The following is a 14,428-nucleotide window of genomic DNA, read 5'->3' on the forward strand; positions in this document are numbered from 1 at the left end:
TTTTTTTTTTTTTTTTTTTTTTTTTTTTTTTTTTTGGTGCAAAAAGGTGATTTTATTAAAACATGGGGGCAGGACCCATGGGCAGGAAGAGCTGCCCCCTTCCTTGACTCTTTGCCCACTCTCTCACTGCAACTTCTGGCGTCTCACCTGCATACGTGTCTTTTGTTTTTTTCATTTAAGTAAGCTATACTGCCCAACATGGGGCTTGAACTCATGACCCCAAGATCAAGAGTCACATGCTCTACTGACTAAGCCAGCCAAGCACCCCTGAACCCATGTTCTTATCTCAAGGCTTACTTTCAAGATAGCACATCAGAGAACTTATGAGGGCCACAGAAATAATGCTCTGGACATCATAACCTAAAGCTGCCCAAGCAGTCTCCTGGTCTCAACCTACTCCCAATTACAGCTCATTCTGCATTCATGTGCTAACACATACCTCTTCTGATCAAACACCTTTAATGAAGTCTTTAATAATTTGTCTTTTTCACCTCCTATTACTAACTTATATAAAACATAATAATTTACTATCTGCCAAATTATTCTACTAATCCTTTCTTAAATATAACTTGTACCTTTCCAGGAACCCAATTATCTTTTTTTTTTTTTTCCAACGTTTTTATTTATTTTTGGGACAGAGAGAGACAGAGCATGAACGGGGGAGGGGCAGAGAGAGAGGGAGACACAGAATCGGAAACAGGCTCCAGGCTCTGAGCCATCAGCCCAGAGCCTGATGCAAGTCCCGAACTCACGAACTGTGAGATCATGACCTGGGCGGAAGTTGGATGCTTAACCAACTGAGCCACCCAGGGGTCCCAAGTGTATGTGACTCTTGATCTCAGGGTTCTGAGTTCAAGCCCCACACTAGATGTAGAGATTACTTAAGTAAATAAAACTTAAAACAAAAAAAAAGAGCTGTTAGTTATTCTTTTCTTTTTAAAAAATGTCTACATTTCATGTCTCACCAAAAATCGTTCATTATTTATGTACTTCATTTTCTTGCAACGAGTCCACAATCTGTCATATATTATAATTCACAGTGCTCTAATATCCAACTGAATTCCGATTTTTATCAGTTATTTCAGCAAGATTTTTTCAGGCTTTAAGGAAATTCTGATCCTTACACAATTTCGAAATGCTTCTGTCATGGGAAAAGACTTTACTTCTTGGCATTCCTAACTTAGAAAACCGGCATGAGGTTCAAATAAGATTGCACGTGTAAAAGGTCACTGAAAATTCTAGCAGCAATACATAAAAACTAAGAATTATCTCCTTAACTCAGAATTTCATATATTTAAAATAAACTATTTACTACAATCTAACTGCCCTGTTATTTGGTTATTGGTAGTTTATAAAAAGCTCATTTAGACAAAAAAGCGAAAGTCGGCAATAAACCAGATCAAAAATAAGATGCAATCTTATGTAGACTACCCCTCTTGCATACAGCAGTTCAAATATTTTATTCTTGTAATATTTTTGTATAGTTTTTTTTAATCCTACCAAAGTAAGTGAAATAACATAAACCTACCAGCATAATGTAACTATTACTATTACCTTCTCTTTTTTTTTAATTTTTTTTTCAACGTTTATTTATTTTTGGGACAGAGAGAGACAGAGCATGAACGGGGGAGGGGCAGAGAGAGAGGGAGACACAGAATTGGAAACAGGCTCCAGGCTCTGAGCCGTCAGCCCAGAGCCCGACGCGGGGCTCGAACTCACGGACCGCGAGATCGTGACCTGGCTGAAGTCGGACGCTTAACCGACTGCGCCACCCAGGCGCCCCTATTACCTTCTCTTAAAATTAGCTTTGTCTTCAGTAAGATTCCTACTCTTTCTCCTTACTTATATTAATAGCCTGAATTCATTATTTGTATTAGGTTCAAGTAATAGCTTATTATCTGCTTTGGTCCCAAACGATAAAATCGTCTCATCTAGAAATGGAACGAAGAAGGCCTCATTATTTTTTAAACAGGGTTTTCTTAAAGGAAAAATAATCTAATTAAGCTAACAAATTATATAATTCCATACAACTATTAAGAAGTCTAGAGATCCTTGTAAAATTCATTCTCAGTTTAGAGCCTATGGATGCTCCTGCTAGGATTCTACCCTCTGATCCAATTTTCCAGGCCTAATACTAATTATATGAGAATGTAAATCCTAATAAAAATATTAAGTTGAGGGCAAAATACCTAGGAGATTTTCAAACAACAATTCAACTTGCACCCTGTAAACATTCAAATAAAGAACATTTTGTACTTGGTAAATATGTACGACTAAAAAGATCTGGGAAACCACACACTATGGAAATTCGACACAAACAAAAGCTGTAGATGGACAGACTGTACGGGATAACCTCTGAAACAATATGGATCAAACACTGGTCGAAGAAACATTCCAGGGAGAATGACACCTAAGATTTTCCCGTTAATAACAACGAATAACGGGGCTTTGGGGCTGCACAAACAGGTCCGATCACCTCAACTGCGCTGCAAAACGAAACCGGGACCTAGGAGCCAGCGAGCCGCGGGGCTTTCAGTAGTCTGCACCCACCGGGAGGGCCTGGCAAGCCGGAATGGAGATACCAAGGAAAGGAGCGGGGCCCCTTTCAGGGACTCGCTACACCCCTCTTATCTCCCGCTTCCCAGGGGAGCGCCCCCTGGGGACCCTTCCTCAAATTTACGACTGACTCGCGTCCTCCGCCGACCCCTATCGGGGCGGCCACCAGATCATTCCTGAAACGCAGAGCACTGAGACTGAGGCCTTCTTCTCGTCCATGCGACCACCACATCCCTAGACCAAGAAAAAGAGGCCACTGCAGCGGCCGCAGCCCCAGCGCGCGGGAGCGAGAACCGAGACCTGCCCCTGGCTGCAGGCGAGGCGCCCTTCGGCCCCGCGCCCCTCCCAGGAGCGCCGCGCTCACCTCCACGGCCTTCCCCGCGGGCCCCGCCAGCACGGCCAATGGTGGCCTGCGGCCGCACCTCCGCAAAATCCTCTCTCACTACCCGGGATTCAGGGAGGTGAGGCGTCGCGTCGGGAAGGTAGGAAAACGGCTCTGCAGCGCTGCCCGCAGGGTCCCCGCCTCCCGCACCGGCCACTTCCCGCAGCAGCCGCAGCTCCTTCCGGTGTCTCCGCGGACGCCGCAGGCGTCTGGGGCGCCGCGGTTGGGCGGGAAGGGGCGGAGCTGCAAAGATACCCCGCCCCGCCCCCAGGGCGTGGCCGCGGCGGTAGGGACCAGGTGCGGAGACCCAGGCCTGCCCTCAGGATCAGGGCTTACTTAGTAGTTTGGGTACTGGAACTGAGTACAAATCAGAGCAGTTTTAGGCTTTGGGCTCTTGTTTTTACACGTGTTCTCCCGCTCTTCTGCATTCACGCTATACGGCCTTTAGCAGGTCTTGTCTCAATGCATTAGAGAATATGCATTAAGCCTGGCTGCTGAAGGGCCTCAGGTTTCCAACCTTAAGCAAAGAAACATCAGACAACTTTTTTTTTTTTTTTTTTTTTTTTTGAGGGCGAGAGACAGAGCATGAGCAGGGGAGGGGCAGAGAAAGAAGGAGACACACAGAATCTGAAACAGGCTCCAGGCTCTGAACTGTCAGCACAGAGCCAGAGGCGGGACTCGAATTGGTGAACTGTGAGATCTTGACCTGAGCCCAAATCAGACGCTTAACTGAGCCACCCAGGGGCCCCTTTACAACTTGATTCAACACTGTTTTCTCCTTCTTCTTTCAACTTCTTAGGACTTAGATTCTCTGAAAGTAATTGTCTTTACTTTTCTACATCTGCAAAGGAGAAATTCATCTCTCCTGTTTTCCCCTAAGGCCAAAATCAAAATCATTTATTGAAACCTTAGTATCTGTTTAGTGCCTAGAGTACTGGAAGAGACCTGCCTTCTAATTTATGTAGCTTAAATATGATCAATTGATTGCTACACAAACAATAAAAGCAGTTAAATTAATGGAAATTATTGTTAAAATTGCCAGTTTCATATATCCAATTACCTCTAACTTTGTGGTCTCCAAAATAGAAGCACATAGCCAAGTGCTATGCAAGATGCTCAATCTCCATCAGAATCAAGTAGAAGATATGGGAGCTTCTACTTCTGTTTTTATGATAAAAGTGGAAAAAATGAACCTTTGCTAGCTATGTAGAGATTGACACAAAGACCTCACTATGAATGGTCACCTACCCTGGATTCATGGAGAGAGAATGGAGTTTTCACAATTTGGAGGGTGCCCATGGCACTACCACTCCTCCCTTTTTTTTCAGCATATTTCAAAATATTGCAGTTTACATGCTATAGGATATCAGCAATGTGGTTAATTTTTATTTTTAAAAATCAAATACCTAAATGTTTTAAATATGACTCCTTTGTTAAGAACTAAGACTGATGGGACACCTGGGTGGCTCAGTCTGTTAAGCATATGAAAGAGGCTCTCATCAATATGCAATATTTTTTAATGTGTACATTTTACATTTAATCAAAGTAAAAATGGTGGGGGAGAAGAAGTGAAGGGGAAAAAGAAGAAAAGAAATAGAGTTAGGAAGAGGGAGAAGGAAGATAATTGAAATGGTCATATCAAAACATACACCTTCTCATATGACTAGGCATTTTTCCAAAGAAGACATCCAAATGGTGGACACATGAAAAGATGCCGAACATCACTCATCATCAGGGAAATACAAATCAAAACCAAGATCAGAGGGGCGCCTGGGTGGCTTAGTGAGTTGAGTGTCCAACTTCAGCTCAGGTCATGATCTCACAGTTTGTGAGTTCAAGCCCCGAGTCAGGCTCTCTGCTCTCTGCAAAGAGCCTGCTTTGGATCATCTGTTCCCTCTCTCTCTGCCCCACCCCCACTCGTTCTCTCTCTCTCTCTCTCTCTCTCTCTCTCTCTCTCTCTCAGAAATAAACATTAAAACAAAAACAAAAAAACACGATGAGGGGCATCTGGGTGGCTGTCAGTTAAGTGTCAGACTTTAGCTCAGGCCTTGATCTCACCATTCTGTTTCAACCCCACATCAGGCTCTGTGCTGACAACTCAGAGCCTGGAGCCTGTTTCAGATTCTGTGTCTCCCTCTCTGTCTCTGCTCCGTGTGCCCCCACCCCATTCATGCCCTATCTCTCTCTCTCAAAAATAAGTAAAACACTGGGGCGCCTGGGTGGCTCAGTCGGTTAAGCGTCCGACTTAGCTCAGGTCACGATCTCGCGGTCCAGGAGTTCGAGCCCCGCGTCGGGCTCTGTGCTGACTGCTCAGAGCCTGGAGCCTGTTTCAGATTCTGTGTCTCCCTCTCTCTCTGACCCTCCCCCGTTCATGCTCTGTCTCTCCCTATCTCAAAAATAAATAAACGCTAAAAAAAAATTTTTTTAATAAAAATAAATAAATAAATAAAACAGTAAAAATTAAAAAAAAAAACAAAACATGATGAGGTATCATCTCACACCTGTCAGAATGGCTAAAATTAACAGCACAAGAAACAACAGGTGTTGGTGAGGATACAGAGAAAGGGGAATGCTCTTGCAATGTTGGTGGGAATGCAAAGTGGTGCAACTACTCTGGGAAACATTATGGAGGTTCCTCAAAAAGTTAAAAAAGGGACTGCCTAGATGGCTCAGTCAGTTAAGCATCCAACTCTTGACTTCCATGCAGGTCATGATCTCACAGTTTGTGAGACTGAGCCCTGCATCAGCATGGAGCTCCTGCTAGCAGCATGGAGCCTGCTTGGGATTATCTCTCTCTGTCTGTCTCTCTCTCTTCCTCTCTCTCTGCCCCTCTTCTCTCTCGCTCTCTGTCTCAGAACAAATAAACTTTAAAAAAAAGAAGAAAAAAATCAATAGATGTTCAACTGACTCCATGGGGGAGAGAACCTAAGAAGGTTCCTCTGTACAGATCCTCTTCAGATCCTTCTTACCTAGATTACTTTGATGGCTGCGTGTCTTTCTGACTTTAGTCTCTCCTCTAATTTAATGTTATTATTCTGAACGTAACTCTTTCTAAAACATAAATCCCATCTTGTAACTCTTTAATGAGTCCTTGTTGCCCCAAAAAGTGTTTTATTTTGTTTTGTTTTGTCTTGTTTTGTTTCTCATCAAGGGCCTAGGATGAGATAAGCAAGGTACCTAAAGTGCAATATCTAAGGACCTTGCACTTGCCTAAAACAGAGCACCTGTGTACCTTAGGCACTTTGCTTGCCTCATCCTAGCCCCTGGTGGCATTGGTTCCACCCAGATTTTCTCCTCTTATCTCATCTTTTGTTACACCCTATCAAACACATGCAATCCTCAAGCTCTTTGAATTTACATTTCATTCTCCTTTTTTAAAAAAAAAAATTTTTTTTTAACGTTTATTTTTGAGACAGGAAGAGACAGAGCATGAACAGGGGAGGGTCAGAGAGAGGGAGAAACAGAATCTGAAGCAGGCTCCAGGCTCTGAGCTGTCAGCACAGAGCCCGACGCGGGGCTAGAACTCACAGACCGCGAGATCATGACCTGAGCCGAAGTCGGCTGCCTAACTGACTGAGCCACCCAGGCGCCCCTACATTTCATTCTCCTAAAGGGCAAAACATTTGCTCTTCGCCTTTTTAAAAAATTTTTTTAACATTTATTCATTTTTGAGAGTGAGAGAGACAGAGCATGAGCAGGGGAGGGGCAGAGAGAGAGGGAGACACAGAATCCGAAGTAGGCTCCAGGCTCTGAGCTGTCGGCACAGGGCCTGACGCAGGGCTCAGGCATCACAGACTATGAGATCATGACCTGAGCTGAGGTCACTTAACCGACTGAGCCACCCAGGCGCCCCTGCTCCTTGCCTTTTTTATTTAGTGCTGCTTTCCTTAACCCTAAGCATAGAATGTCTTTTTGCCTTTTACTCTTTCTCTTAAAAGTGAACTTCACATCCTTCAAGGGTCACCTCCTGGGAGAAGCAAACTTCAACTTCTTAAGGCCATTTGGACACTTTCTTTTATGGAATATTCTTTAGTGATATTAAACTTCTAGTTATAAATTATACACTGTGGTGTCATTATTATACACCACAGTGATTTATTCACTTTTCCATCTCTTGAACCAAACTGTGAGCAGGGATTTTTCTTATTTTTCCAGCATTCAGCACAGTGCATGCCACAATGTATAAGAATGGACAAATCAATAAACCTGCTATGGAAGAAGATGAGTGAATATGAAATTATGAAAGAAACATAAAATATATTTTCTAACTATAAAATATATTTCTAAATTAAGATAATAATTTTCTTATACTTTACAAAATGTTTCTCATTTAAATATATAGAAAACAGATGCAACTCTTTTAATTTTATTAATTTTAAAAATAGTATGGTTTTCTAGACTTTTGAAATGTTATAATTTCCAAATATGCAAAATAGGAACTCTTGTTTCCATGTGTTTTAATTTTAATTCTATTGTTCTTGTTCTTTTTTTTTTTTTAATGTTTTATTTATTTTTGAGAGAGAGTGTGAGCAGGGGAGGGGCAGAGAGAGAAAGGGACAGAGGATCAGAAGCAGGCTCTGTGCTGACAATAGAGATCCTGATGCCAGGCTCAAACTGATGAACTGTGAGATTACGACCTGAGCCTTAGTCAGATGCTCAACTGACTGAGCCACTCAGGTGCCTTTGTGTCAAATAACTTTTATTTATTTATTTATTTATTTATTTATTTATTTATTTATTTTAATTTCTATTTTAGAGATAGAATGCAAAAGTTGGGGAGAGGAGCAGACGAAGAGAGGGAGAGAATCTTAAGCAGGCTCCACACTCAACAGGGAGCCTGATGCAGGGCTCAGTCCCACAACCATGGGACCATGACCTGAGCTGAAATCAAGAATCAAATGCTCAACCAAGTGAGCCACCAAGGCACCCCAAAGTAACTTTTTTTTAAGTTTATTTATTTATTTTGAGACAGAAAGAGTGAGTGCATGTAAGTGGGGAAAGGGGAGAGAGAAAGAGGGAGAGAGAGAATCCCAAGCAGGCTCCAAACCATAAGATCATGAGTTGAAGTTGGATGCTTGACAGACTGAGCCACTGGGGAACCCCTCGTGTACAACTTTTTATGTGAATGTATCTTCTACTTTCTCTTATGTATTATATAGGAATTCTGGGTCATATGGTATCACTACACTTATAATTTTGAGGAACTGAATCTGTAATATTTGGATGTATATGGACTAAATGTTCTAAATTAGCATCTAGAACCATAGTCTGAGTTCTAAATGCCTTGATCAGCTTAGTTGAGGCTTGTGGAGGAGCCTGCCAAACACTCCTGGGTGGATAATGAGAACAAGGATATAATAGCCATTATATACCCTTTGGCATTTTATGGATTTAAAAGGAGGCCCTGAGTTATTTCTGGGAACTCTGCCAGATTTTAGCAGTTAATGGAAAAAGTAATTGGATATATGAATTACCTAAAAGAATTAATCTATTTAGGTGATGTGATTGTTTTTAACTAAAATGCTAGACTTTGGTCAGGCTTAATATTTTCACTTGATAAGTGCTGTTTCCACCAATAATTTATGAAGTTCATTGGCCATTTACTGTGTCAGAGTGAGGAGTGAGCCTAAATATCCGAAATGAAATACCAGATATATGCAGTCAGTGCGTACAATCTGACTTGGGTGCCTTCTGCAAGTGGCTCACTCCTAAATTCTGGCTTTTTTCTTATAGCCCTTTTGTGAGTTCCACAATGACTGCCTCCCTTGCTGGGAACTTCTCACTGTATTTTTTTTTTTTCAACGTTTATTTATTTTTGGGACAGAGAGAGACAGAGCATGAACGGGGGAGGGGCAGAGAGAGAGGGAGACACAGAATCGGAAGCAGGCTCCAGGCTCTGAGCCATCACCCCAGAGCCCGACGCGGGGCTCGAACTCACGGACCGCGAGATCGTGACCTGGCTGAAGTCGGACGCTTAACCGACTGCACCACCCAGGCGCCCCTCACTGTATTTTTCTAATATGGAGGGGAAAAAAATCTGTGGCTAACCATTTGGATAGTCCACTTAGTTCCTGGTTCAAAGATAACAACTATTAAGGTAATTCAAGCCTGGCTACCTTCTGTGGCATTCATTTGGCCCATAGGATAATTTTTCTTGCAGAATTGCAAGTACAGGCCACTGCCACTGCAGCCCTCTGTATTTGCTCTGCCATCAAAGGCCTCTTGGGATAGTCTATTGTCTTTAGACTTTTCAGGTGACATATGCTACAGGACATGGAAGTCAAATTCTCTGAGTTTCTTAAAATTCCTTCACTTGGCTTGAGGTGGGAGTAGGATGGCTTATTTCCTCCCCACTCGGGAAGAGGGGGAGGAAATTGCACAGCACTCCAGAAAACTCTCTCGTAGGCATTTTCATTTTTCCGTCTTCTTTGATCAATTCTGCCATATCATTCCCTGGAGGTATGTGAGTACTGAGGATTGCTAAATCAGCCTCACATTCTCCTAACATGCCTTGTGGAGTTGGTCTAGCATCCTTTTTAAGAATACTTAGGGCACTTGGCATCTGTTTCTCTTAACTTTGGAGCTTATGCCAAAGAATGTAGAAAAGTCCCACGGAATATGCCATACATCTTAGAAATCTGTGCCAGGATTGTTCTAAGTTCTTAACTACTTTTTGTTATCTTGGATCCCTTTGACAGAGCCCCTCTTCTGAAAGTAATGTTTTTACGTGCATAAACAAAATATATAGGATAACAAAGGAAACCGATTATATGGAGATAAAGTTTTATCCTCAGAGCCCATGGAGTTACAAGTAACCCAAGTTAAAAACTTATATAAGAATCTTAGTGCTTTACAAATACTATTACGTTTATCTCCCAACACCCCAATGAGGAAACTGAGGCATAATGAGGTTAAGTTTTTGGCCTAAGATCACATACCTAGTAAGTGGCAGACAAAGGATTCGAACTCAGGCGGTCTGAAACTACAGTATTGTTTTGATACTATGCATATAGAATCTCCCACATTCATTAATGGTTGATTAATGATTCCCCTCACTTTGGGTGAGGGACAGACATTTAGAATTAACCAAGACCCATTTTTCCCCTGGGCTAAGAGAGCTTGTGACATCATATGCAAATATGAGACTCTGCCTGCCTGATGCTGCATCCATGTGAAATACTCTGTCCTATGGTTTAAGCCATTATTAAACAAACTACTTGTGTTTTGTTTTTGTTTTTTGCTTCTAGCTAACAGCATCCTAACTGATATACCTACTAATGACTAACATTGCATGTTAACCTTAAAAATAAAAGTGAATTATTTTATCAGCAAACACGGTTTTATTTAGGAATAACAGAGAATTGCAATTTGGGACAAGCAAGCTATGGCAAACCATAGGCAAGTCTGACAAACACAGGAGAAGAACATTATTTTATGGAGAAGGAGAAAGTTGGGAGGGGTTGTTTTGAACAAAAGTCCTTTGGAGAAAAGCAAGGATTCGGGGTGATGATGGCTTCTCACTGGCTGAATTGTAGGGGTAGTAGTGGATTTCTTGTAGGAGATACAGTGTATTCTTTCCTTATTGGGGCTTGTGATTGATGATTCTTTCTCTAATTGACATCGAGTGGTACATTTTCCCCTTCCACTCTCCTTGTAGCACCTCATGTCCACTTTAGTGAGGTTTCCCTTCATGAATTTTAGCAAATAATCTGCCAACCCAGGAGAAGGGGGGCTTGGAGCAATTTACACTGATTTAGGACAATAAAGAAAATATGCATTTCTTATTCCCTTGTTAAAGAGTAAAATCCATAACCAGTATGTACAAATATCTCTTTCATAATGTCTATTGTGGAATTCAAAGAGATAATGTTGTCAGTAAAGTTGCTTTAAGTGGTATTTATCATTACTACTGCTGTTCCCATTATGTTGAATGTAAGTTGTGGGATGTAGGGAGGAGGCAGCAGAAAGGAGACTGGGAGAATAAACAAAAACCTTACACATTCCAGGTTCTTCAAATGTCAATACCTCCATTTACTTAAAAAAGTGCAAAATATTTTCACCAAGAACTCTGTGCACTTTCGGTTATTATTCATCTAGTGATGTCACACATCAGTATTGTCATTTCCTAGTTTCCATTTGACTAAATAGGAATTTTGAAAACTAATAGAAATGATTATTCATTCCTGTTCCTTAGGTTGGAATAGTAACATCTGCTGTCATGTTTTAGCTATCCTTACAAAATTATTTGGGCATTTCACCACAAATATGATCAGTAATTGGAATTTTTAAATCTGCAGTTCTAATGGAATGTTTTGACTCAAGACTGCAAATAGAAACAGCATCTTTTTTTATTGTCATTCTCCACGCTCCCCCCCCTCCTTGTTTTCTCTGTATTAGAACCTAAGAGTAGTGAATACCCTGCCTGACAACTCATAGGTGGCCGTATTTACATATTTTAATTCAGTGGAAACGTGGAGAGTAATTGAAATCAATAACTTCATCGATACAGGATTGGAATGCCTCTTAACATTCATTAGTTTAGGTGCTGCGGATCTAGAGTAGAAGTTCTTAATTCGGGATCCATGGATTGGTTTCGGGCATCTGAATTTGTATATACTGTACATATGTTTTTCTTTTAATAATGTATGAGCGTCTGTAAGAGTCTATGTGCATTCTTCTGGGGTAAAATCCCCACAGGGCACCAGATTCGCTGAATAGACCTAGATGCCTCAAAAGGTTACAAACTACGATACCAGTTGACAACATTGCAACAATGCAGTTCTTAGGCAGTCTTTAGAACTCATTTGCCAAGGCAGGAGCCTCTACCCTACACAAAAATGGCGAGAGCGGCTTCACACGTAGCCCCTCACGCTGAAAGGCTACAAGGCCCCCGCCACATTCTCTCCACCTTCCCACTTCTGACCCCGGAAGGACTCCGCCCCCGCGACCAGGCGGCTCTTCAGTGCTGGGCTGCGGCTGGGGAGCAGGAGTGAGCCCGCAGCACCTGACCTGTAGCACCAGGTACAAGGGTGGAGGGTGAGGGCGTAGGGGCGGGTGGGGTCGTATAGCCCGCGGGGGCCGAGGCAAGCAGGGTGGGGCGTGGTGGGGCGCGGGTAGGAGCCCCGGCCTTGGCCCTCGGGAATCCCAGGGCGGGTGAAGGAACAGAAAGCCAGAGAAGTCCGCACGCCGGAGGGAGGCCCGCAAGGGGAGCGCTGAATCAGGGTGGGCTCCCTACTACTGCTCAGAGCCCAACCGAGGGTCTGGGCGGGCGAGCCGAGCGAGAGTCCACTTTTCTGGTCCCTTGGTTAAAAAAAAAAAAAAAAAAAAAAAAAAAAAAGGAAGACCGCTGAGGATAGTGCTTGTGGAGGTCGGGGGTGAGGGTCCTGGTGGAGGTAGGGCCGCTAGCGTGATCCAAGTTTTTGCGTGAATGCCAGTGGTTTGAGCAGGGAGTGGTTTTTGAATGAGGAAGATTACTCTTTCTTTGCTGGTGCTTTCAGAGAATAATAGAGCACAGGGAGGATTGTGGCCTCAGGGCCCTTTTGTAAACAAAGTTGTTCCACATTTATATTGTGGAAGGAGGACTCCAAAAGATCTTGCTCTTGCACAGACCTTTATTATTATTGTTATTTTATCGTTATTGCAACTAAATATTTTTGCTGTGTTTTATTTACTCAGTTCGGGTGCATGAGTTTACGTTTCACGTCAGTTTGGGGAGGGGTATTTGGACTTTCATTATTGCTTAAATTATAAAGCAAGCTGTAGAATAGAATTTTAGGGTGTTTAAGAAACAAACTATCACACATTTTTAGCTCTCCAACGGTTACATAATTACATAATATAGTGGTTTTGGTGATGTTTTAGAGCCTTCTACAAATTTGAATAATAATTAAACTGCCTTCGTGTTTATTTTAATTAGTATTTATGGAAGAAACTGAAATGATTAGTTTTTTAAAAGTTATTCAGTTATTAATTATTAAGTTTTCAATCACTCTGTACTGTCAGGGCAGAGCCCAACTCAAGAGCTTGAACTCATGAACTCAAGATCATGACCTGAGCAGAAATCAAGAGCCAGAGGCTTAACCGACCGAGCAACCCAGGCACCCCTTTAGTGTAGTGTTTTTGAAAAGTAATACATGTAGGTATTTAAAAAAAATCAAATATTAGAGAAGACTTATAATGAAAAGAAATGATTCCCTGCACAACCTTATACCCCTAATCTCATTCTCCAGAGGACCATTTTTCTCAGGTTTAATTTCCTTTGTATTTCTCAGCAATATGTTTCTCACAGTTTGTTGCTTGGGATAAGTATACTTCAATTAGAATTATACTGAGTCTAGGGGTGCCTGGGTGGCTCAGTGGGTTAAGCATCGACTTCGGCTCAGATCGTGATCAGATCATGATCTCTTGGTCTGTGAGTTCAGGCCCGGCGGTTGGGCTCTCTGCTGACAACTCAGAGCCTGGAGCCTGCCTCTGATTCAGAACATTAAAAAAAAATTAATTAAAAAAAAATTAGAAAGAATTATACTGGGTCTAAACATTGTAATTAGAGTATGTGTGAAGGGGGATTAAGTTTACACTCTGTGAGTGTCGCTAGTAGGGAATAAATAAGGTGTCAGTAGCAGTAACCTACCTTTAGTATTACTGTTTTTCTTGAAAGGATACTACTACTTAATGGTTTTGATGCTTGTCTGAAAAAAAAAGATATTAACAGTAAAGGGTAGTCTGCATATTAACAGAAAGTGGTCTGGAGTCTGCAAAAAGCATAGAGATATGCAGAAATAAGGGACTGAAAGTATAGCCAATAAGCTTTTTTTTCCCCTTCTTTTTTCTTTTTTGAACGGGGAGCGTGCTGGGAAGCAGGGGAGTGGCAGAGGGAGAGGGAGAGAAAGAATCTGAAGCAGGCTCCGTGCCCAGTGAGGAGTCCCATGCGGGGCTGGATATCACGACCATGAGATCATGACCTGAGCTGAAATTGAGTTGGACTGAGCCACCCAGGAGCCCCTAGCCAATAAGCTTTTGTTGGAAGATTTTTGATTTTTATTTTCTCTTTAGTAATGTTTATATAGCCCTATTCAAGGAAAAGAAATATTAAATTTGGTAGACGTAAATTCTGGTTACTGGAAAAGCCTACCCTCTTGTGTACCAGAGACTGTTGTCAGGCTTTTAATTGGCCTAGATAAAATATTCCTTAGGTTCCATTAATTTTGTGTTTACCAGGCAAACTTTTTAACGTATGAATTTAGGTCCTACATTTTTTTTTTAAATGGTATTAAAATTTATTTTGAAAGAGAGAGCGTGAGCAGGGGAGGGACAGAGAGAGAGGGAGAGAGAAAATACGAAGCAACCTCCTCATGTCAGCACAGAGCAGAGCTCTGTGCAGGGCTTGTACTCACAAACTGTGAGCTCATGACCTGAGTTGACATCAAGAGTTGGGCACTTAACTGACTGAGCCACGCAGGAGCCCCTAGCTCCTACAGTGTTTTATCTCAG

At 42.1% G+C, this 14,428-nt stretch overlaps 2 protein-coding genes across 6 annotated transcripts in view; one reads left to right on the forward strand and one right to left on the reverse strand.

Annotated features, from left to right (window-relative positions):
* The window catches only part of USP33 (ubiquitin specific peptidase 33), a 65,646-nt gene extending 62,499 nt beyond the window's left edge, over positions 1-3,147 (reverse strand). For 3 of the 4 annotated variants that reach the window (XM_040470701.1, XM_040470699.1, XM_040470700.1), the window contains exon 1: positions 2,921-3,146. The gene's annotated coding sequence lies outside the window, so the exon portion shown is untranslated. Of the gene's footprint in view, positions 1-2,920 lie in introns of all 4 variants that reach the window. The other variant, XM_040470702.1, reaches the window with a different exon arrangement.
* Positions 3,148-11,844: 8,697 nt separating this feature from the next.
* The window catches only part of MIGA1 (mitoguardin 1), a 106,890-nt gene continuing 104,306 nt past the window's right edge, over positions 11,845-14,428 (forward strand). For both annotated transcript variants that reach the window (XM_040470703.1, XM_040470705.1), the window contains exon 1: positions 11,845-11,959. The gene's annotated coding sequence lies outside the window, so the exon portion shown is untranslated. The remainder of the gene's footprint in view (positions 11,960-14,428) is intronic.

Source organism: Herpailurus yagouaroundi, unplaced genomic scaffold (assembly GCF_014898765.1).
Source record: "Herpailurus yagouaroundi ecotype Mexico unplaced genomic scaffold, PumYag 77, whole genome shotgun sequence".
Taxonomy (NCBI): domain Eukaryota; kingdom Metazoa; phylum Chordata; class Mammalia; order Carnivora; family Felidae; genus Herpailurus; species Herpailurus yagouaroundi.